Source organism: Schistocerca americana, chromosome 11 (genome assembly GCF_021461395.2).
Source record: "Schistocerca americana isolate TAMUIC-IGC-003095 chromosome 11, iqSchAmer2.1, whole genome shotgun sequence".
Lineage (NCBI taxonomy): Eukaryota > Metazoa > Arthropoda > Insecta > Orthoptera > Acrididae > Schistocerca > Schistocerca americana.
This window is the reverse complement of record NC_060129.1, coordinates 127,010,668-127,035,180: the sequence shown is the minus strand read 5'-3', so window position 1 is coordinate 127,035,180 and position 24,513 is coordinate 127,010,668. Positions and strand designations below refer to the sequence as shown.

General features: G+C 44.3%; 1 long non-coding RNA gene across 1 annotated transcript in view; it reads left to right on the top strand.

Moving 5' to 3' along the window:
- The window catches only part of LOC124554134, a 60,624-nt gene that overhangs the window by 35,233 nt on the left and 878 nt on the right, over nucleotides 1–24,513 (top strand). The window contains exon 3 of the long non-coding RNA XR_006968256.1: nucleotides 15,716–15,760. This is a non-coding gene — a long non-coding RNA (uncharacterized LOC124554134). The remainder of the gene's footprint in view (nucleotides 1–15,715; nucleotides 15,761–24,513) is intronic.

Here is a 24,513-nt window from a genome sequence, read left to right as displayed (position 1 = left end):
TTCTCTACAGTTCGCATCTTCTCTGTATACAGCTGCACCATCCACGAAAAACTTCATGGAACTTGCGATGTTTTCTACTATGCCATTTATACAGGGTGGTCCATTGATCGAGACCGGTCCAAATATCTCACGAAATAAGCGTTAAACCAAAAAAACTACAAAGAACGAAACTCGTCATGCTTGAAGGGGGAAACCAGATGGCGCTAAGGCTGGCCCGCTAGATGGCGCTGCCACAGGTCAAACGGATATCAACTGCGTTTTTTAAATAGGAACCCCCATTTTTTATTACATATTCGTGTAGTTGGACCACTTTTTTCGCTTTGTGATTGATGGCGCTGTAATAATCACAAACATATGGCTCACAATTTTAGACGAACAGTTGCTAACAGGTATGTTTTTTAAATTAAAATACAGAACGTAGGTACGTCTGAACATTTTATTTCGGTTGTTCCAATGTGATACATTATGCCAGTTTACGTTACCGCCGTTGGTGAATGACGCATCGTCGCTAAATAGAACACGTGCAAAAAATTTGTCATCGTCCCGTAATTTCTCTTGTGCCCAGTGCCAGAACTGTACACGACGTTCAAAGACATCGCTATGCAATTCCTGGTGCATAGAAATATGGTACGGGTGCAATCGATGTTCATGTAGCACTCTCAGCAACGACGTTTTTGAGATTCCCGATTCTCGCGCAATTTGTCTGCTACTGATGTGCGGATTAGCCGCGACAGCAGCTAAAACACCTACTTGGGCATCACCATTTATTGCAGGTCGTGGTTGACGTTTCACATGTGGCTGAACACTTCCTGTTTCCTTAAATAACGTACCTATCCGGCGAACGGTCCGGACACTTAGCTAATGTCGTTCAGGATACCTAGCAGCATACATAGCACACGCCCGTTGGGCATTTTGATCACAATAGCCATACATCGACCTTTTCCGCAATTTGTAAACGGTCCATTTTAACACGGGTAATGTATCACGAAGCAAATACCGTTCGCACCGGCGGAATGTTACGTGATACCACGTACTTATACGTTTGTAACTATTGCAGCGCTATGTATCACAAAGCGAAAAAAGTGGTCCAACTAAAACATTCATATTTCTTTACGCACTACGCGAATATGTAATAAAAATGGGGTTCCTATTTAAAAAAAACGCAGTTGATATCCGTTTGACCTATGGCAGCGCCATCTAGCGGGCCAACCATAGCGCCATCTGGTTTTCCCTTTGAAGCTAGACGAGTTTCGTTCTTTGTAGATTTTTCGTTTGATGCTTATTTCGTGAGATATTACGCCCGGTCATTATCAATGGACCACCCTGTATACAGGCTGTTACAAACAGGTACGGCCAAACTTTCAGGAAACATTCCTCACACACAAATAAAGAAAAGATGTTATGTGGACATGTGTCCGGAAACGCTTAATTTCGATGTTAGAGCTCATTTTAGTTTCATCAGTATGTACTGTACTTCCTCGATTCACCGCCAGTTGGCCCAATTGAAGGAAGGTAATGTTGACTTCGGTGCTTGTGTTGACATGCGACTCATTGCTCTACAGTACTAGCATCGAGCACATCAGTACGTAGCATCAACAGGTTAGTGTTCATCACGAACGTGGTTTTGCAGTCAGTGCAATGTTTACAAATGCGGAGTTGGCAGATGCCCATTTGATGCATGGATTAGGACGGGGCAATAGCCGTGGCGCGGCACGTTTGTATTCAGACAGATTTCCAGAACGAAGGTGTCTCGACAGGAAGACGTTCGAAGCAATTGATCGGCGTCTTAGGGAGCACGGAACATTCCAGCCTATGACTCGCGACAGGGGAAGACCTAGAACGACGAGGACACCTGCAATGGACGAGGCAATTCTTCGTGCAGTTGACGATAACCCTAATGTCAGCGTCAGAGAAGTTGCTGCTGTACAAGGTAACGTTGACCACGTCACTGTATGGAGAGTGTTACGGGAGAACCAGTTGTTTCCGTACCGTGTACAGCGTGTGCAGGCACTATCAGCAGCTGATTGGCCTCCACGGGTACACTTCTGCGAATGGTTCATCCGACAATGTGTCAATCCTCATTTCAGTGCAAATGTTCTCTTTACGGATGAGGCATCATTCCAACGTGATCAAATTATAAATTTTCACAATCAACATGTGTGGGCTGAGGAGAATCCACACGCAATTGTGCAATCACGTCATCAACACAGATTGTCTGTGAACGTTTGGGCAGGCATTGTTGGTGATGTCTCGACTGGGCCCTACGTTCTTCCACCTACGCTCAATGGAGCACGTTATCATGATTTCATACGGGATACTCTACCTGTGCTGCTAGAACATGTGCCTTTACAAGTACGACACAACATGTGGTTCGTGCACGATGGAGCTCCTGCACATTTCAGTCGAAGTGTTCGTAAGCTTCTCAACAACAGATTCGGTGACCGATGGATTGGTAGAGGCGGACCAATTCCATGGCCTCCACGCTCTCCTGACCTCAACCCTCTTGACTTTCATTTATGGGGGCATTTGAAAGCTCTTGTCTACGCAACCCCGGTACCAAATGTAGAGACTCTTCGTGCTCGTATTGTGGACGGCTGTGATACAATACGCCATTCTCCAGGGCTGCATCAGCGCATCAGGGATTCCATGCGACGGAGGGTGGATGCACGTATCCTCGCTAACGGAGGACATTTTGAACATTTCCTGTAACAAAGTGCTTGAAGTCACGCTGGTAAGTTCTGTTGCTGTGTGTTTCCATTCCATGATTAATGTGATTTGAAGAGAAGTAATAAAATGAGCTCTAACATGGAAAGTAAGCGTTTCCGGACACATGTCCACATAACATATTTTCTTTCTTTGTGTGTGAGGAATGTTTCCTGAAAGTTTGGCCGTACCTTTTTGTAACACCCTGTATGTTGTGGAAAGTAATGGACCTATAACATTCCGCAGGGATACGCCAGAAGCTACTTTCACATCTCAGGACTTCTCTTCATTGAGAATAACAGGCTGTGTTGTGTTTGCTAGAAACACTTCCATCCAGTCACACAGATGGTCTGATATTACTTACGCTCGCATTTCTTCATTATGCGGCTGTGGGCAACTGTATGGAATGCCTTTCAGAAGTCAAGCAACACGCCATCCATCTCGTCGCTAGTATCTACTGCTCTCGAAGTCCGTCCCAGTAGGTGTGTGGTCAGCATGACGGATTGCCATCCTACGAGTCCCGGTTCGATTCCCGGCTGGGTCGGAGATTTTCTCCGCTCAGGGACTGGGTGTTGTGTTATCTTCATCATCAATTCATCCCCATCCGGCGCGCAGGTCGCCGATGTGGCGTCGAATGTAATAAGACCTGCACCATGGCGGCCGGACCTGCCCTGCACGGGGCCTCCTGGCGAATGACGCCAAATGCTCATTTTCATTACCGCTCTGGATCTCACGCATCAGAGCATTACTCCTGGTTATCGGGCCGTATGACAGGCAACAGTCAGGTTGGTGTCCCACGGCTGTCCACGACATCTCCGCACACATCTTCGCTGGTCCTTGGGGTTCAGTTTGAGGCGGGACTCATCACTGAAGACAATTCTACCCCAGTCGATGAGATTCCACGTGGAAGACGTGTCCGGAGACGACCCCGACACCCGTGGGGTACCATCGTGACTGTCGCGCGCCATATGGCACAACAACCAAGAGTGATAGTATCGGGTACCATTCCGTTCCACAGTGGGACACCTTTGGTTGTCATCTGCAGCAGCCTTACAACACAACGGTACGTCTACGATATTCACGCCCCGTTTTGTTGCCCTTCATGGTAAGCCGTCCTGGGCTTATATGTCAACAAGATAATGCCCACCAGCACATGGCGAGGGTTTCTACTGCATGTCTTCATGAATGCCAAAACCTGCTTTGACCAAACGGTCAGTGGATTGTTGTGTTGGCGGAAGAGCCAACACCGTGTTACTAGAGGAGGCCGAAATGCACGCGTTTTAGCTCACGCAGGCTGGCGTGAGGAGGGAAGGACTATACTGACATGAGGTCTGGAACATGACAAGGAATGACAATTCAGAAAGCGGACGTAATTAGTTTGATAATTATAATCCATTAATGATGAGCGTCGCTCTCGACGGTACATGATTTACAGTATTATCTGTTCAGAAGACATATAGTAACTGAATACGGCGCCTTGCTAGGTCGTAGCAAAGGACGTAGCTGAAGGCTATGCTAAACTCTCGTCTCTGCAAATGAGAACGTATGTAGGCAGTGAACCACCGCTTGCAAAGTCGGCTGTACAACTGGGGCGAGTGCTAGGGAGTCTCTCTAGACCTGCCGTGTGGCGGCGCTCGGTCTGCAATCACTGATAGTGGCGACACGCGGGTCCGACGTATACTAACGGACCGCGGCCGATTTAAAGGCTACCACCTAGCAAGTGTGGTGTCTGACGGTGACACCACGTGGATCCCTTCCCAACTCAAAACCTTTAGAGTATTATGTGCAGGGCCCTCAAACCAGCTCAAAATTTTGACGATCTAACGCCTCAGTCGGACCAAATTTGGCACGACATCCCTCAGGAAGACATCCAACAACTCTGTCAATCAAAGCCAAGCCGAATATCTGCTTGCGTAAGGGCCAGAGGTGGACCAACAGATTATTAACTTGCTCAATGCATGATATTGTTTCTCTTGAATAACTCATCCATTATTTTCTGAACGTGTGATCATTTGTTTGTCTGCACACATACATCACATCTTCCAATTTCCCTTCCATTTAGATGATCGTTCAAATGGCTCTGAGCACTATGGAACTTAACAGATGAGGTCATCAGTCCCCTAGAACTTAGAACTACTTAAACCTAACTAACTTATGGATATAACACACATCCATGCCTGGGGCAGGATTCGAACCTGCGACCGTAGCGGTCGCGCGGTTCCAGACTGTAGCACCTAGAACCGCTCGGCCACCCCAGCCGGCCATTTACATAATACCTTTGTGTTGCATCGTTTTCACTTGTCTTATGGTGCATATGCAACATCGTCTTTCAGGTAGAGGAAATTAGTTGTATCAAGGTATTTTGAGTTTTTACATTCACTGTGATACTTCAATTGTTTCTGAATGCTTTTGAGAGATAGTGCTGGAAAAGAAGTTCAGCAATACTGCCATACCAGTCTTCGCTCATTTACTTCATGGAAGCTGACCCACCACAAGACCTTTTACGTAGCTGCAGATAGGACGGTTTGCATATATTTTCTGAAAGAGAACCCATATAGGGACTCTGACCTACATGAAGAAATCCACCGGAGTAAACAGAAGTAAAAAGACAAATACGGACCGAGACGGTGTAAGGCGCTGCAGTCATGGACTGTGCGGCTGATTCCGGCGGAGGTTCGAGTCCTTCCTCGGGCATGAGTGTGTGTGTTTGTCCTCAGGATAATTTAGGTTAAGTAGTGTGTAAGCTTAGGGACTGATGACCTTAGCAGTTAAACCCAATAAGATTTCACACACATTTAAACATTTTTTCAAAGGAACAAGACGAATTATATCAAGCAATTTCATCTTGTAGTCAAAAGGCTGTGTTAGGTCTCATCATAATCAGCTTTTATTACGACAAAATATAGGCTCTGATGAACTAAGATTGGTTAATTAGTTGCATGTTCCATAGAACACTTGAACGATTCTTTTATCGAATTTATGTTGAACAATCAGTTTACACGAAATCTGTACAATGTTAGTGTTAACATTAATTAATACATTCTAGTCCCACTCATGCAACTACACACGAAAACAATGTTTCTTTCTGGCTACCAGTTTTTAAATCGAAATTCGTCAATGAAATTGAAAGAGTTTTCGAAAAGAAATTATTTTAAGCTAGAGTTAATAGTTGCTTTGCTACCTGTGAGACATTTTATGTTATTGGGAAAATGATAAAAGAATGTTATTGCTGCATATTGAACTCCTTTTGAGCCACTGGCAGCTTTAATAAAGAGTAATAAATGTATTCCCTCTAGTGTTGTAGGCATGGACATTATTGTTCTTCTCAAATTGTGATGCATTATTTATGATAAATTTCATTAATGAATATATGTATTGTGCCAATGCAGTTAAAATGCGTAGCTCCTTGAAGAGACACCTACATGATATCTGTTGTGAACAAGACATTTTATTTTTAGTGCTCGCTTTTGTGCAATCAATACATTCTTTCTAAGTGATGAGTTACCCCAGAAAATTATTCCATAAGACATTATTGAGTGGAAATATGCGACATATGTCAGAAGTTGATTCCTTTGTTTCCAAAATTAGCAATTATAGGAAGGTCCAGTTCAAGTATCCTTCGATATGTACACTGAGAAATTCTGAGCATTCTGCCCTCTATACTGACTCTTGCTCATACGCTACATCAGCTGTTGGTATGACTCTCTTTATTGTACAGAACTGAATACAGTGGTTTTTTTTCAAAATTTATGGAGACTCAATTTGCTAAGAACCACTTCATAATTGTCTGGAAAATGTTATTTACCTTTTTTCTGCTGCTTTCTCTCTGTTGTAATTTATTATAACACAAGTGTCTAGTGCCATGTGCAAAAAGTAGCAATTCTGCTTTTTCAGTATTAGTGCAAGGTCATTCATATCTGTAAGGAGTAGGAGTGGGCCCAAAATTGAAAATGTGGGACTCTCTTTGTGACTTCTGCCCAGTCACTAAAATTATCTGCCCTTCTGACACTGTTTGAATCATTCAGCATTGTGTTTGTTAAGTGTGCATGAAAGCAGATGTTCCATAAAACGTGACTTTTCCTAAGAAATTAACAAGATCTGCGCAGTCAAACACCTTGGAAAGATCGCAGAAAGTACCGACTGACGATACATATTATTATTATTTAAGGTTTGTACTATTTCATTACTGAATGTATAAATAGCATCCTTACTTGAGCATACCTTGTGGGATCCAACTGTGATGTGCTAAGTAAATTATTTCCATTTACGTGTGTGACTACTCATGAGTACATAATTTTTTGGAATATTCTGGAAACAAGATGCCAGTAAGGAAACTGGACGATAATTGGTTAAGTCTGTCTTGTCGCCTTTCTCATGACGCAGTTTAAGTTAGCTATTTTAACCTGTCTGGAGAAATTCCCTGTGCTAGCAATGGATTGCATATATGTCTAAGGACATTACTTGTTAAGCTTGGACAAGTTTCCAGAATTCTGTTTGAAATTCCATCGACCCCACACGACCTTTTGTTGTTTAGAATTTTTGTACTAATTGTATTAATTTCATTGAAGGATACTGATGCTGCTTCTAGTTGCTCAAAATTTTGGGGAAATACATTTTTAATATATTCCCTGGTGCTTCAACTGAAGCAATTAATCCTACATTTGCTGCTACTTTTAGGAACTGATTGTTAATTTGTAACTTGTGAATTATCGGTCACAACATTGTCATTTAGTTTACTTGTTATGGTATCTTGTACAATTACCTGCTGTCCTGTCTCCTGTGTGACAGTATACCATACAGTTTTAATCTGTCCGCCTGCTTCGCTGAGTGGTAATGTGCTTGCCTCCCACGCACTGGGCCCAGATTCGATTCCTGGCCAGGTTGGAGATTTTTCTCCACTTGTGGACTGGGCATTGTGTTATCCTCATCATCATTTCATTCTCATCATCGGCCGCGAGTCGCCTAATGTGGCGCCAAAGGAAATAAGACTTGCACTTGGCGGCCAAACCCGAATGGGACATCCCAGCCAACAATGCCATATGATCATTTGCATTTTTTCACAGTTTTAATCTAATTCATCTTCTTCTTGTGCTACTGCCTTTGTCCCACATTGTGCACAGGGTTGGCAGAGTAAAGTACGGATGGGGCACGGTTCATTTTAAGGGATGGCCGGATGCCCTTCCTGCCTCCACCTCATGCTCCCAGGGACGGAATTAGTGTACCCCAGTTGTCAGCGTCTAGCGTAAGTCATCAAGAGTACAAATGAGTTTCAAATGTCTGCGAGTTGTGTAACTGAGGCGGGATGTGGGGACCAGCCCAGTATTCACCTGGTGGGATTTGGAAAACCGCCTAAAAACCACGTCCAGGCTGGCCCGCACGCCGGCCCTTGTCGTTAATCCGCCATACGTATACTTCCGTATACGTTAACACTAAAGGATTTTTAAAAACTCCAAAACTTTTTTTACATTGCCATACTGTGCCTGCAGCCAGTAGTGGCACTAAGCACAACTCAAACCATATGTCAATATAAAATAAATAATAGGGCGGGGGGAGTTCCTTCATGAATAAACCTTCCAACCTCTCAAATCTCTAAATTTTTTAAAAAAATCCTTTAGTGTTATACGGAAGTAGTATTTCGATTGGTAGTCGTAATTACACCCTGTTAGATGTTACATGCTGAGTATATTATTATTATATTACATGTGAACACATGGAGCACATGGCCATGCAGCGCCCCCTACCAAGGGCGCTTCACTGCTAGTTGACTTGTTTAGCTTCAGTATATGCTCTGCTTCAAGACTGCTTGTTTCGCAGTTATATGTTATTGGATACTTTCTTCGACTTGTATAGGCTGTTCGACTGGTTGGCTAGAAAGCAGTTGAAGTTTGTGGGTTGTAACTCATATGACCCGATCTCATTTTCTGTAACGTTGAGACGTGTTGAGTGTGCTGTTCACTTATGTTTTGCACTTTTTTTTGTAACAGATGTGTGAAGATGGGTGTAATCCCGAAACGCGTAACATGTTCTGATAAAAGAGACAATTGAACATCTCATGACTTTATTGCGATTGTACGCCATTGGTTGCCAATTATTACCATAAAAATGATGGCAGGTCTCAGACGAGATTTTATGTCCCGTATCTCATTCCCACTTGAGCCCCCGAAGCATATCGGTAGCACTTGTGTGCTGGTCGAAGCTAGCTGTAACAAATCTAGGAGCTAGGAGTTCGCCTCTGAATTGCTCCGCTGTCTTCTTTCAATCCGACCTGGTGTGGATCCCAAACACTCAAGCAGTACTCAAGAAAAGGTGGCACCAGCGTTCTATATGTGGTCTCCTTTACAGGTGAACCACTCTTTCGTAAAAATTCTCCCAGTACATCGAAGTCGACGATTCGTCTTCCCTACCATGATCCTCACATGTTGGTTCTATTTCATATTACTTTGCAACGCTACGCCCAGATATTTAAATGACGTGACTGTGTCAAGCAGGACACCAGTAATGCTGTATCAGAACATAATGAGTTTCCAACTGAGATTTTGTCAAAGTCGTCTTGTATCTTCCTACATTCACTCAACTTCAACACCCTATCGTACACTTTTTTTTTCTTCACTAGCTGCTTATATTTTATGACCCACCGTCTAATTTCTTATGGTGGGTCGTATATTGCCACTTGGCCGCTGTGACTGGGTCCGGGGTCCGCAGTGACTGAAAGTAACACCACACCGGCTCCCGTCCCCACTCACACCGTTGCCTGTGTCCCGCCACGTGGAGGCAGGCTCTATTTGTTTAGATCCATTTGATATCTTTTTTTTTTGTGCAGCATTAGAAAAACTTATAACTAATACAAAATCAAGTAAGATATTAATAAACAAAACGAAATTAAATATTTAGAAAGAAGGAAGGAAGAGAACTGAATAGGGAAGGGATAGGTATAATGTTGCCCGTCACCTAGTTGTGGGCGGCGGCCCGGGTCTTGGAATGACCCTCAAGACGCTGGCCGTTGCTCACCATGCCTTTAACATCTACCATCCTAAAAACTACCTTAACTAGAAGAGATTAGGGTACGTTAAAGCTACAAACTAAGACTAAGACCTCCATGTCCAGCCTGCTAAACTATTTACGATGTACAATAGGGAGGTAACTGATTTTGTGCTTGGCTCAAAGTTGCTAATGAAAGGGTACTCGTGGTAAAAGTAATAAGGTAATGACGCTAACGGTTTGTGTTGAGCCTGCAAGGCTCCTAGTAGAGTACATCAGGCGCAAGCACCTCCCGGCCCCGCCGACAACACGACCTGAACGGTGGTTTTCCCCGATCTACCATAGGTATCCGTCGGGTTGGGCTCAAAAGAGAGGAACCACAATTAAGATCCTTCCATCCAGGACGTGCGCCGCCTCTTACCAGGGGGGCGTAGGTCCCTTGAAGAGGTGCCCAACTTTAAGCTTCAGATGAGAAGTTCTTAGTATAGTGGAGGTTGAGGTATAGGCTGTGTAGGTTGGTTGTACAAACAGTTCACACTGAGCCAATGAGACTTACAATGATACGTGGTGTGGCAGTTAACACCTTCCGGCCCCGCCAGCAACACAGCCTGAGCGGTGGTTTTCCCCGATCTACCATAGGTATCCGTCGGGTTGGGCTCAAAATTGAGGGACCACAATTAAGATCCTTCCATACAGACTGTGCGCTGCCTCTTAACGGAAGGTGTAGGTCCCTTGAAGAGGTACCTAGCTTTAAGCTCTTATTGGACATGGAGATGCTGTTAACTATTTATATATATGGTGCAATCTGTTTTTAGGATTGTGTGTGACTTGTGCACCTCTTGTCGGTTGTTCCACTCTGTTCTTTGAATTTGACTTGGTTGACACTATGGATCATCCGCGCTGGACGCTTCAATATCTACACTCCTGGAAATTGAAATAAGAACACCGTGAATTCATTGTCCCAGGAAGGGGAAACTTTATTGACACATTCCTGGGGTCAGATACATCACATGATCACACTGACAGAACTACAGTCACATAGACACAGGCAACAGAGCATGCACAATGTCGGCACTAGTACAGTGTATATCCACCTTTCGCAGCAATGCAGGCTGCTATTCTCCCATGGAGACGATCGTAGAGATGCTGGATGTAGTCCTGTGGAACGGCTTGCCATGCCATTTCCACCTGGCGCCTCAGTTGGACCAGCGTTCGTGCTGGACGTGCAGACCGCGTGAGACGACGCTTCATCCAGTCCCAAACATGCTCAATGGGGGACAGATCCGGAGATCTTGCTGGCCAGGGTAGTTGACTTACACCTTCTAGAGCACGTTGGGTGGCACGGGATACATGCGGACGTGCATTGTCCTGTTGGAACAGCAAGTTACCTTGCCGGTCTAGGAATGGTAGAACGATGGGTTCGATGACGGTTTGGATGTACCGTGCACTATTCAGTGTCCCCTCGACGATCACCAGTGGTGTACGGCCAGTGTAGGAGATCGCTCCCCACACCATGATGCCGGGTGTTGGCCCTGTGTGCCTCGGTCGTATGCAGTCCTGATTGTGGCGCTCACCTGCACGGCGCCAAACACGCATACGACCATCATTGGCACCAAGGCAGAAGCGACTCTCATCGCTGAAGACGACACGTCTCCATTCGTCCCTCCATTCACGCCTGTCGCGACACCACTGGAGGCGGGCTGCACGATGTTGGGGCGTGAGCGGAAGACGGCCTAACGGTGTGCGGGACCGTAGCCCAGCTTCATGGAGACGGTTGCGAATGGTCCTCGCCGATACCCCAGGAGCAACAGTGTCCCTAATTTGCTGGGAAGTGGCGGTGCGGTCCCCTACGGCACTGCGTAGGATCCTACGGTCTTGGCGTGCATCCGTGCGTCGCTGCGGTCCGGTCCCAGGTCGACGGGCACGTGCACCTTCCGCCGACCACTGGCGACAACATCGATGTACTGTGGAGACCTCACGCCCCACGTGTTGAGCAATTCGGCGGTACGTCCACCCGGCCTCCCGCATGCCCACTGTACGCCCTCGCTCAAAGTCCGTCAACTGCACATACGGTTCACGTCCACGCTGTCGCGGCATGCTACCAGTGTTAAAGACTGCGATGGAGCTCCGTATGCCACGGCAAACTGGCTGACACTGACGGCGGCGGCGCACAAATGCTGCGCAGCTAGCGCCATTCGACGGCCAACACCGCGGTTCCTGGTGTGTCCGCTGTGCCGTGCGTGTGATCATTGCTTGTACAGCCCTCTCGCAGTGTCCGGAGCAAGTATGGTGGGTCTGACACACCGGTGTCAATGCGTTCTTTTTTCCATTTCCAGGAGTGTATGTTGGTGCCCTGGTCTGTATCTGTTTCTTCTTCATCACTCGTTGTGCTAATCATATCTGTATCCCCCTATCGTACACCAGCAAACAACCGCAGATTGCTGCCCACTCTGTCCGCCAAATCATTTCTGTATACAGAGAACAACAACGGTCCTGTTACGCTTCGCTGTTGCACTCCTGATGTTATCCCTGTCTCCGATGAACACTCGCCTTCGAGGACAACATAATGGGTTCTATCACTTAAGACGTCTTCGAGCCAGTCACACATCTGGAAGCCTATTCCGTACGCACGTACCTTTGTTACCAGTCTGCGGTGCGGTACCATGTCGAATGCCTTTGCGTTTACAGTATTCCGCCCTTTTTTTTGTACGCAGGGCGGCGCCTCATAACCCCACTTTCACAGCAGACAGCTCTCACAACACTCAAAGTTCCGGCGCCGACTTCAAAACAAAAACGACCATTAGTGACTTGTCGGACTCAGTGCGTAACTCCCCAGGGGCGCCACAACAGACCGGCTTGCCACGAGAGCTCGGTTGAGATGACATAGTCGCTCGTGCCTGTGACGAAAATCATATTGTTCGCACTGCATGATCGCCGCAAGTCTGCCGACTCGATAGGTGAGCAACACTACTGGCGATTAAAATTGCTACACCACGAAGATGACGTGCTACAGGCGCGAAATTTAACCGACAGGAAGAAGATGCTGTGATATGCAAATCATTAGCTTTTCAGAGCATTCACACAAGGTTGGCGCCGGTGGCGACACCTCCAGCGTGCTGACATGAGGAAAGTTTCCAACCGATTTCTCATACACAAACAGCAGTTGACCGGCGTTGCCTGGTGAAACGTTGCTGTGATGCCTCGTGTAGGGAGGGGAAATACGTACCATCACGTTCCCGACTTTGATAACGGTCGGATTGTAGCCTATCGCGATTGCGGTTTATCGTATCGCGACATTGATACTCGCGTTGGTCGAGATCCAATGACTGCTAGCAGAATATGGGATCGGTGGGTTCAGGAGGGTAATACGGAACGCCGTGCTGGATCCCAACGGCCTCGTATCACTAGCAGTCGAGATGACAGGCATCTTATCCCCATGGCTGTAACGGATCGTGCAGCCACGTCTCGATCCCTGAGTCAACAGATGGGGACATTTGAAAGACAATAATCATCTGGACGAACAGTTCGACGACATTTGCATCAGCACGGACTATCAGCTCGGAGACCGCGGCTGCGGTTACCCTTGACGCTGCATAACAGATAGGAGCGCCTGCGATGGTGTACTCGACGACGAACCTGGGTGCACGAATGGCAAAGCGTCGTTTTTTCGGATGAATCCAAGTTCTGTTTACAGCACAATGAAGGTCACATGCGTGTTTGGCGACACCCCGATGAACGCACATTGGAAGCGTGTATTCGTCATCGCCATACGGGTTTATCACCCGGCGTGATGGTATGGGGTGCCATCGGCTACACGTCTCGGTCACCTCTTGTTCGCATTGACGGCACTTCGAACGGTGGACGTTACATCGCAGATGTGTTACGACCCGGGACTCTACCCTTCATTCGATCCCTGCGAAACCCTACATTTCAGCAGGATAATGCACGACCGCATATTGGAGGACCTGTACGGGCCTTTCTGGATACAGAAAATGTTCGACTACTGCCCTGGCCAGCACATTCTCCAGATGTCTCACCATTTGAAAACGTCTGGTCAATGGTGGCCGAGCAACTGGCTCGTCACAATACGCCAGTCACTACTCTTGAAGAACTGTGGTATCATGTTGAAGCTGCATGGGCCGCTGTACCTGTACACTCCATCCAAGTTCTGTTTGACTCAATGACCGAGCGAGGTGGCGCAGTGGTTAGCACACTGGACTCGCATTCGGGAGGACGACGGTTCAATCCCGTCTCCAGCCATCATGATTTAGGTTTTCCGTGATTTCCCTAAATCGTTTCAGGGAAATGCCGGGATGGTTCCTTTGAAAGGGCACGGCCGATTTCCTTCCCCATCCTTCCCCAACCCGAGCTTGCGCTCCGTCTCTAATGACCTCGTTGTCGACGGGACGTTAAACACCACTAACCTAACCCTAACCTAACCTTGACTCAATGCCCAGGCGTATCAAGGCCGTTATTACGGCCAGAGGTGGTTGTTCTGGTTACTGATTTCTCAGGATATATGCACCCAAATTGCGTGAAAATGCAATCACATGTCAGTTCTAGTATAATACAGGGTGACTCAAAAAGAATACCACAACTTTAGAAATTTAAAACTCTGCAACGACAAAAGGCAGAGCTAAGCACTATCTGTCGGCGAATTAAGGGAGCTATAAAGTTTCATTTAGTTGTACATTTGTTCGCTTGAGGCGCTGTTGACTAGGCGTCAGCGTCAGTTGATGCTAAGATGGCGACCGCTCAACAGAAAGCTTTTTGTGTTATTGAGTACGGCAGAAGTGAATCGACGACAGTTGTTCAGCGTGCATTTCGAACGAAGTATGGTGTTAAACCTCCTGATAGGTGGTGTATTAAACGTTGGTATAAACAGTTTACAGAGAATGGGTGTTTGTGCAAAGGGAAAATTTCTGGACGGCCGAGAACGAGTGAAAAAAATGTAGCACGCATCCAGCAAGAATTTGTTCGCAGCCCAGGAAAATCGACTCGCAGAGCTATCAGAGAACTGCAAATTCCACAATGTATGGAGAGTCCTACGAAAAAGGTTAGTTATGAAACCTTATCGTCTGAAATTGGTTCAAGCACTGTCTGCAGCTGATAAGATTAAAAGAATCGATTTCTGTGATTTTATCCTTGCTCAAATGGAAACAGATGAATCTTTCGTTTCAAAGATTGTGTTTAGTGATGAAGCAACTTTCCACACTAACGGGAAAGTCAACCGTCACAATGTCTGTATATGGGGCACTGAGAATCCGCGGGAAACAACTCAGTATGAATGTGACTCGCCTAAGGTGAACGTTTTCTGTGCCATTTCAGCCAATAAAGTTTTTGGTCCCCATTTTCTTCGAAGGTGCTACTGTAACTGGACTACAGTATCTGGAGATGTTAGAGAATTGGCTGTTCCCTCAGCTCGAACAAGAAGCACAACAATTCACATTTCAGCAGGATGGAGCGCCACCACATTGGCACTTATCTGTCCGTAACTACCTGAACGTCAACTACCCGAGGCGATGGATCGGCCGCCAGGCAGCCCGTGACAGAGCACTTCATCACTGGCCTCCAAGAAGCCCTGATCTTACCACCTGCGATTTTTTCTTATGGGGGTATGTTAAGGATATGGTGTTTCGGCCACCTCTCCCAGCCACCATTGATGATTTGAAACGAGAAATAACAGCAGCTATCCAAACTGTTACGCCTGATATGCTACAGAGAGTGTGGAACGAGTTGGAGTATCGGGTTGATATTGCTCGAGTGTCTGGAGGGGGCCATATTGAACATCTCTGAACTTGTTTTTGAGTAAAAAAAAACCTTTTTAAATACTCTTTGTAATGATGTATAACAGAAGGTTATATTATGTTTCTTTCATTAAATACACATTTTTAAAGTTGTGGTATTCTTTTTGAATCACCCTGTATATTTGTCCAATGAATACCCGTTTATCATCTGCATTTCTCCTTGGTGTAGCAATTTTAATGGCCAATAGTGCATCAAATATTGACAATTTTTTTCTGTCTGTTTGCAGGAGTTACGCATCCGCCTGCCAGTGCTGAAAGTAAAGTGCCAGAAGGTGAGTAGCCCAGCGTCTCTGCACTACATCTACGTCTGCTTCACACTGTGTAGGGATACAGACTTCCACTCGCTGTACAATATTACGGAATATATTCATGTAGGTGCTCTGCATTTCCTTATAAAACGACTCGAAATATACGAGTGGAGTTATCAAAAACAGGTGTCGCAACACCATTTACTATCCGCTAAACATTGGCAGTGTACAGAGTGAGTCACGAGGTTTTCCCCCGGTTTCTGGAGGGTATTCCTGTGGTTATTTTGAACAAAAAACGTAAATAAAGTAATGGCATCAGATCCATAATTAAGGGGCGACAGTAATTGAAAAACTCAAGAAAATGGCAGATAAAAACTTTTATTGTAGGATTTCACTATCAAAAATGGGTGTAATTATTACTTTAAACGATTTTCTAGCAGTATATTGCATTCAGAGTGGATTTAAAGCAAGTGTTCAAAATTTCCTCCCTGAATTTGAAGCCAGAGATTCGCACGGGAGTGAACCGCGCAACTAGCATTTTGTAATTTCACACGCTCGTTCCTTATTGACGTTGCGGCATCGAAAATGCGTTGTATCAAGTCTTCTCGCGTTTCCGCCTTAGTTTCGTACAGGATGTCTTTCATCCACCCCCAGATGCAGTACTCTAGGGGTCTTAAATCTGGGAATGGTTCAAATGGCTCTGAGCACTATGGGACAACTTCAGAGGTCATCAGTCCCCTAGAACTTAGATCTACTTAAACCTAACTAACCTAGGGACATCACACGCATCCATGCCCGAGGCAGGATTCGAAGCTGCGACCGTAGCGGTCGCGCGGTTCCAGATGTAGCGCCTAGAACCGCTCGGCCAACCCGGCCGGCATATCTTGGAATCTGGCAGGCCAGTTGATAGGGCCTCCGCGACCTATCCATCGATGTGACAATTGCTGATTAAGATAAGCTGTTACCACACGGTGGAAATGTTAGACGTACATGTGGCGTCTGGTTTCCAGAGGAACATCTTCAAGAAGCTGCGGTAAGTCTTCTCGTAAACAGTTAACGTACATCTTACCATTTAAATTTTCCCGGGAGAACAAACGGCCCCAGTAACTGGCCATACCCAATACCACATCAGACACTGACACTGAATCTACGTTCAAACTGACATACCACCGTGGCATGGGGATTTTCGTCTGCCCAGACATGCATGTTGTTGATGCCGTCTCTTGTAAAAGTTGCCTCATCAGTGAACATTATGATAGAGCTGCCGATTTCCATCTAACCTGTTACAAAAGTGCAAACAGTTGGCATAATCATGTGCCTCTGAATGGTGAACTTTCTGCAAATGAAAAGAATACAGTCCATTCTTATGAAGAATCCTACACACCTTAGATTGTGAAACGTTCAGTCGGGTAGCTAGGCGTCTTATACTTGACCGAGGACTGCGTTCTACTGGATTAAGAACGTTTTCCTCTTCTTGAACTGCGCAATGTCTTTTGGAGTGAATAGAAATACTGGGATGAGTACCAGTTTGTAGCAATGTTCGATATGTTCCACTAAATGTTTTGGCACTCGGTATCTTACGATTACGATACCGACAGTGATAATCGGAAATGGCAGCTTTCGCATTACCGTCACAGAAGCCCAAAATTTACACCATCTCTCTATACTCTTGCGATGAAAACTTGTGTGGTATCGCAAAGTGTAGTGCACACAACAGACAATAACAGTAAACAGTGACTGCAGTATCAACAACGTGGTTGTTGTGCAAATGTACCACTCGCTGCACTTGTCGACCTAAGACTGATCGTGTGGCCTGTGAACACAAGTATAGCTCCTTAATTATGGATCTTATCACATTATTGTAATTACATTTTTTGTACCAAATAACCTAAAGAGGCCTGCCGCACTGCGTCCATGGAGACGAGGAGCTCGCCGGAGCTTGAGTCTTGGTGGTGACTTAGTACCTATAGGGTGTTTCAAAAATGACCGGTATATTTGAAACGGCAATAAAAACTAAACGAGCAGCGATAGAAATACACCGTTTGTTGCAATATGCTTGGGACAACAGTACATTTTCAGGCAGACAAACTTTCGAAATTACAGTCGTTTCAATTTTCAACAACAGATGGCGCTGCGGTCTGGGAAACTCTGTAGTACGATATTTTCCACATATCCACCATGCGTAGCAATAATATGGCGTAGTCTCTGAATGAAATTACCCGAAACCTTTGACAACGTGTCTGGCGGAATGGCTTCACATGCAGATGAGATGTACTGCTACAGCTGTTCAATTGTTTCTGGATTCTGGCGGTACACCTGGTCTTTCAAGTGTCCCCACAGAAAGAAGTCACAGGGGTTCATGTCTGGCGAATAGGGAGGCCAATCCACGCCGCCTCCTGTATGTTTCGGATAGCCCAAAGCAATCACACGATCATCGAAATATTCATTCAGGAAATTAAAGACGTCGGCCGTGCGATGTGGCCGGGCACCATCTTGCATAAACCACGAAGTGTTCGCAGTGTCGTCTAAGGCAGTTTGTACCGCCACAAATTCACGAAGAATGTCCAGATAGCGTGATGCAGTAATCGTTTTGGATCTGAAAAATGGGCCAATGATTCCTTTGGAAGAAATGGCGGCCCAGACCAGTACTTTTTGAGGATGCAGGGATGATGGGACTGCAACATGGGGCTTTTCGGTTCCCCATATGCGCCAGTTCTGTTTATTGACGAAGCCGTCCAGGTAAAAATAAGCTTCGTCAGTAAACCAAATGCTGCCCACATGCATATCGCCGTCATCAATCCTGTGCACTATATCGTTAGCGAATGTCTCTCGTGCAGCAATGGTAGTGGCGCTGAGGGGTTGCTGCGTTTGAATTTTGTATGGATAGAGGTCTAAACTCTGGCACATGAGATGATACGTGGACGTTGGCGTCATTTGGACCGCAGCTGCAACATGGCGAACGGAAACCCGAGGCCGCTGTTGGATCACCTGCTGCACTAGCTGCGCGTTGCCCTCTGTGGTTGCCGTACGCGGTCGCCCTACCTTTCCAGCACGTTCATCCGTCACGTTCCCAGTCCGTTGAAATTTTTCAAACAGATCCTTTATTGTATCGCTTTTCGGTCCTTTGGTTACATTAAACCTCCGTTGAAAACTTCGTCTTGTTGCAACAACACTGTGTTCTAGGTGGTGGAATTCCAACACCAGAAAAATCTTCTGTTCTAAGGAATAAACCATGTTGTCTACAGCACACTTGTACGTTGTGAACAGCACACGCTTACAGCAGAAAGACGACGTACAGAATGGCGCACCCACAGACTGCATTGTCTTCTATATCTTTCACATCACTTGCAGCGCCATCTGTTGTTGAAAATTGTAACTACTGTAATTTCGAAAGTTTGTCCGTCTGAAAATGTACTGTTGTCTCAAGTATATTGCAACAAACAGTGTATTTCTATCGCTGCTCGTTTAGTTTTTATTGGCGTTTCAAATATACCGGTCATTTTTTAAACACCCTGTATGTACCGCATTTTTAAAATGTGAGTACGCCTATTAAGGCTGCTTCAGTTTTATTTCTAGATCATGCCCTCGCAGACATATCAAAGAATCAGGTTTATCTTCTGAAGAAGGCTCAATTACTTGGGCTGAAACCTAGGTAAAGGTTGTTTTCATTACCGCAATCCAGGCTGATACTTTCTTATATATTAGATTATCACGATTGCTGGCTGCATTGTTGAAAGTACTAAAATGATCGAAGGCCACTGTGAGTGCAGTAATTATTATAATCTTGTCCTCACGATCGCTGTGTGAGTGACACATAGGCGCCGGCCTGAGTGGCCGAGCGGTTCTAGGCGCTTCCGTCTGGAACCGCGTGACCGCTACGGTCGCAGGTTCGAATCCTGCCTCGGGCATGGATGTGTGTGCTGTCCTTAGGTTAGTTAGGTTTAAGTAGTTCTAAGTTCTAGGGGACTGATGACCTCTGATGTTAAGTCCCATAGTGCTCAGAGCCATTTGCACCATTTTGACACACAGGCGGTTGTAGTATATCCTTAATCATTTCAGTCCAGTTCTTGAAACTTTGTTAACTGACATTCTCAGGATAGTGTGTGTCTGTCTTCAAGAACCTGCCAGTTCACTTTCTTCAGTATCTCTGCTACACTCTCCCACAGCTCAAAAAAACCTGTGACTATTCGTGCTGGCCTTCTCTGTGTACGTTCAGTGCCCACTCCCCTCTGTTAGTCCTATCCGACACGGGTCCCACACAGTGCAGCAATATTCTACGATGGGTCGCACGAGTGAATTGTGAGAAATCTCCTTTGTAGACTGACTGCACTTCCACAGTAGTCTACCAATATACCGAAGTTTACCACCCGCCTTATCCACGATTGAACCAGTGTGATCATTCCGTTTCATACCCCTACAAAGTGTTACACCCATGATGTATTTGTACGAGTTGGCCGATTCCAGCAGTGATTATAGTCATAGGATACTACGTTTTTTCGTTTTGTGAAGTGCCCGATTTTTCATTTCTAAACATTTAGAGCAAGTTCCGGTCTCTGCGCCATGTTGAAGTCTTATCGAGATATGACTGAATATTTATACAGCTTCTCTCAGATAGTGCTTCATTATAAATAACTGCATCATCTGCAAAAAGCGTGATTTTACTATTGACTGTAAGGTCATTAATATGCGAAATGAACAGCAAGGGTCCCAAAACACTTCCCAGGGACACAGGTGAAGTTACTTGTACATCTGCCGATTACTCTCCATCCACGAAAACATGATGTGGCCACCGTACCAAAAAAGTCGTCAATCCAGTCACAAATTTCTTCACTTGGTATTCCATATGATCGTACTTCTGACAATAAGCTGGATGCGGTACTGAGTTACATGCTTTTCGGAAATCAAAAAACACTGCATCTACCTGATTGTCTTTCAGTATGTTATGTCAGAAAAGTGCAATTTGGGTTTCAAATGATCGATGTTTTCGAAATCCATGCTGGTTGGCATTGACGAGGTCATTCTGTTCAGGATACCACACTATGTACATGCATACATACATTAATCCTGTTCCATAGACCATGAATACGACATTTCGTAATGATGTGGAACGTCTCAGTTTAACATAAGTTTTCTTTACACAAAATAATTAATTAATATTTTCTTACAGTTACTACTTCATATCTAAGAATTCATCTACTGAGTAGAAGAAGTTATCTTTCAGAAATTCTTTTAATTAGCTTTTAAATGTTGGTTGGTTATCTGCCAGATTTTAATACTACAGGGTGATTCAAAAAGAATACCACAACTTTAAGAATTTAAAACTCTGCAACGACAAAAGGCAGAGCTAAGCACTATCTGTCGGCGAATTAAGGGAGCTATAAAGTTTCATTTAGTTGTACATTTGTTCGCCATTTCAGCCAATAAAGTTTTTGGTCCCTTTTTCTTCGAAGGTGCTACTGTAACTGGACTACAGTATCTGGAGATGTTAGAGAATTGGCTGTTGCCTCAGCTCGAACAAGAAGCACAACAATTCATATTTCAGCAGGATGGAGCGCCACCACATTGGCACTTATCTGTCCGTAACTACCTGAACGTCAACTACCCGAGGCGATGGATCGGCCGCCAGGCAGCCCGTGACAGAGCACTTCATCACTGGCCTCCAAGAAGCCCTGATCTTACCCCCTGCGATTTTTTCTTATGGGGGTATGTTAAGGATATGGTGTTTCGGCCACCTCTCCCAGCCACCATTGATGATTTGAAACGAGAAATAACAGCAGCTATCCAAACTGTTACGCCTGATATGCTACAGAGAGTGTGGAACGAGTTGGAGTATCGGGTTGATATTGCTCGAGTGTCTGGAGGGGGCCATATTGAACATCTCTGAACTTGTTTTTGAGTGAAAAAAAACCTTTTTAAATAGTCTTTGTAATGATGTATAACAGAAGGTTATATTATGTTTCTTTCATTAAATACACATTTTTAAAGTTGTGGTATTCTTTTTGAATCACGCTGTATTTCGCAAAGATTTTTGTGGCAGCATAATTCACCCCTTTCTGTACCAAAGTGAGATTTAATCCAGAATAGTGTTGTTCCTATGCACTTCGCTGTTATTTTTGAATTGGGATGGATTATTAATTAAAAATTTCAGAAGAGAATATATGTATTGCGAAGGTACTGTGAATATCCCGAGTTCCCTAAATAAATGTCTGCAAAGTGATCTTGGGTGCGATCCAACCATTATTCTGATTACACGCTTTTGTGCAACGAAAGCAGCGGATGAAAATAGGCATAGTAGGCTAATTTACCGATAGGTTGGTCAGTAAATTAGCCTACTATGTTTGAGCTCGGAATAGGTTTAAGATTGTACGGCAGATCTAGGGCAGTACAATCAGTCTACTGAGGAGATTGCTTACAAAACACTCGTGCGGTGCATTCTAGAATTTTGCTCAAGTACATGCAGTAAGACTAAAAGATACAGAACGTATGTGAAGAAGGCAGCACAAATGGTCACATGTTTGACTGACCCATGCGTGTATATCACAGAAATGTTGATAAAAACGAACTGCTCGCGAGGAAGGCTGCTAACAGAATTTCAGGAACCAGTATTAAGTGAGGAATACAGAAATGTGTTAGAATGTTGTACCTATCACTCCCACAGGGATCGCGAAGGCAAGACTCGACTGGTTAAAGTGCGCAAGCACACACAGAGGCGTTTAAGCAGTAATTCTTCACGTGCTTCATATTTAAATGGAACGGGAAGAATCCCCAATAACGCTACAATCACAAGTAACCTCTACCACGCACTTTGTTACGATCCCCAAGATGTAGCTCTAAATGTGGATGCACATTTATACTCATGCCCAAATGTAGATTCCAATTTATTCCTCAACTACGCTCCACTTCGTAATAGCTTTACATTTTCACTTATGAATGAAAAGCACAATACTGTGTATAGTCTAGAGAATTAATCTTAAAAAAAGTAATTCTGTACAACATACAAACTATTGTGTTTTCATTTATATTTTGTGTTGTTCCACAAAGAAGTGACGGAAGAATCTGTTAACATTTTCGTAAAGATGCCAACTGTAAATTAAACTAAATGGAGATAACGATATCTTCGTTTAATCACGAGCTATACATCGATGTCTGAAGCGGCTTTTACTTGTAACTTTAATGTTATAGAGGATTTCGTGAAATTATACGTTTCAATGATTGCTCATTCCGTCGGTTCTTGGTAGAATATTTTATACATTATCAATTAAAAATATACTACTATATTTATTATTTTATTGTTAACAATGTCTGTGGTGGTAGATTTTCTATAAATCTTGAAAGTATGAATATGATCACTAATATCTTTAGTTGGAACTAAATAATTTATGGGGATACTTCCAAACTCTGTTGTCAATTTTATACTGTCGTTCTTAGAATTTAGCTGCTTGAGGTATGTTTGAAGTTGTCTAACAGTTGTAATACTTGCCAATTCTTAATTCCCAATAGGCCGTAATCATCGCAATCATAGAGCATTTCATTCAGTGATACATCGCCTAATACACATCCACCTCAAGACCTCAATAAATGGATCACGATCCCATATTTGGGAAAGGTCTCCTTTAATGTGACCAGGAAGTTTAAATCCAGGATTTATGAAACATCATTTTATGTGCAGAGCACTATTGGGCACTTTTTGCCGAATGGTAAAGACAGAACTTCAGCTTGGGAAAAGAGTGAAATATACAAAATCACTTGTAATTGTGGCAAATTGTATATATGTCAATCTCGCAGAGCAATCTGCACCCTGGTGAAGGAAGGCCATAGAAAGCTGTTAGAAAAGAAGACTACTTTTGCAGATCATCTGTTTAAGAAAGGCCATAGTTATATAGTGCAACATGAAGTCTTATATCACGTCCGTAAAGGAAGGAAGATGAACTATTTCGAAATAATGGAAATTAGTAAGCATATGTCCATTTGCCGAAGTTTAGTACTGACAAAGTTACCTAACTTCTAACTGCAGGTGCCACTCGTAATTCAATCCGGAGTGTGTTGTAAATTGTCACTCCTACACATATGCCCCGTCTTTTCTTATATTTCAGTTACTAAATTTCAGCTGTCCTGTTAAAAAATTTACTTTTTGTACTTACAGCTGGTTCACTTACCTGATTAATCTCACTTGTGTGTCTTATCCGTTCGTGATACTGAATCTGTTCAAGACAAGACTATTTTGTTCAGCCACTCACTTGGAACATGTTCAATTTGTGTTCCTCTCAGAGCACTTCATGTAATTTATTGTATAGTTCATTAGCTAATGTGTCATATATTTTTTTTAAGTTCAGCACCTTTACCCGCATTTTCACTAAATAACTGAGAATCTCTGTAGATACACTACTTTAAAATATCTAATCCTACAAAAGTTTCATAATCACATATATTTATAACAAGTTTGTTTGTGTGGCCATCCTCCGCAGCAAGCATACATACATTTTGTAAATAAAATGGTAGTGCGACTTCCAGACCAGATGTGAGGAAACGCAGTTCAGCAAATAGTAAGTAATTACTTTTTTACATAAAAAACCGCAACGTGAACAGTTTAATAATGTAAAACTAACAAAACTGTATAGTTATAGATCCCATTGATGATGCCTTAGAACAAGAAAAAGGCGAAACGCGTCTGGTATAAATAAATTGTCAGCAGGAAAAGGCAACTTTATTTACAAAACAAGTATATATACTGGCGCAATTAAAGCTGTGAGGACGGGGCGTGAGGCGAAAGGCAAAGG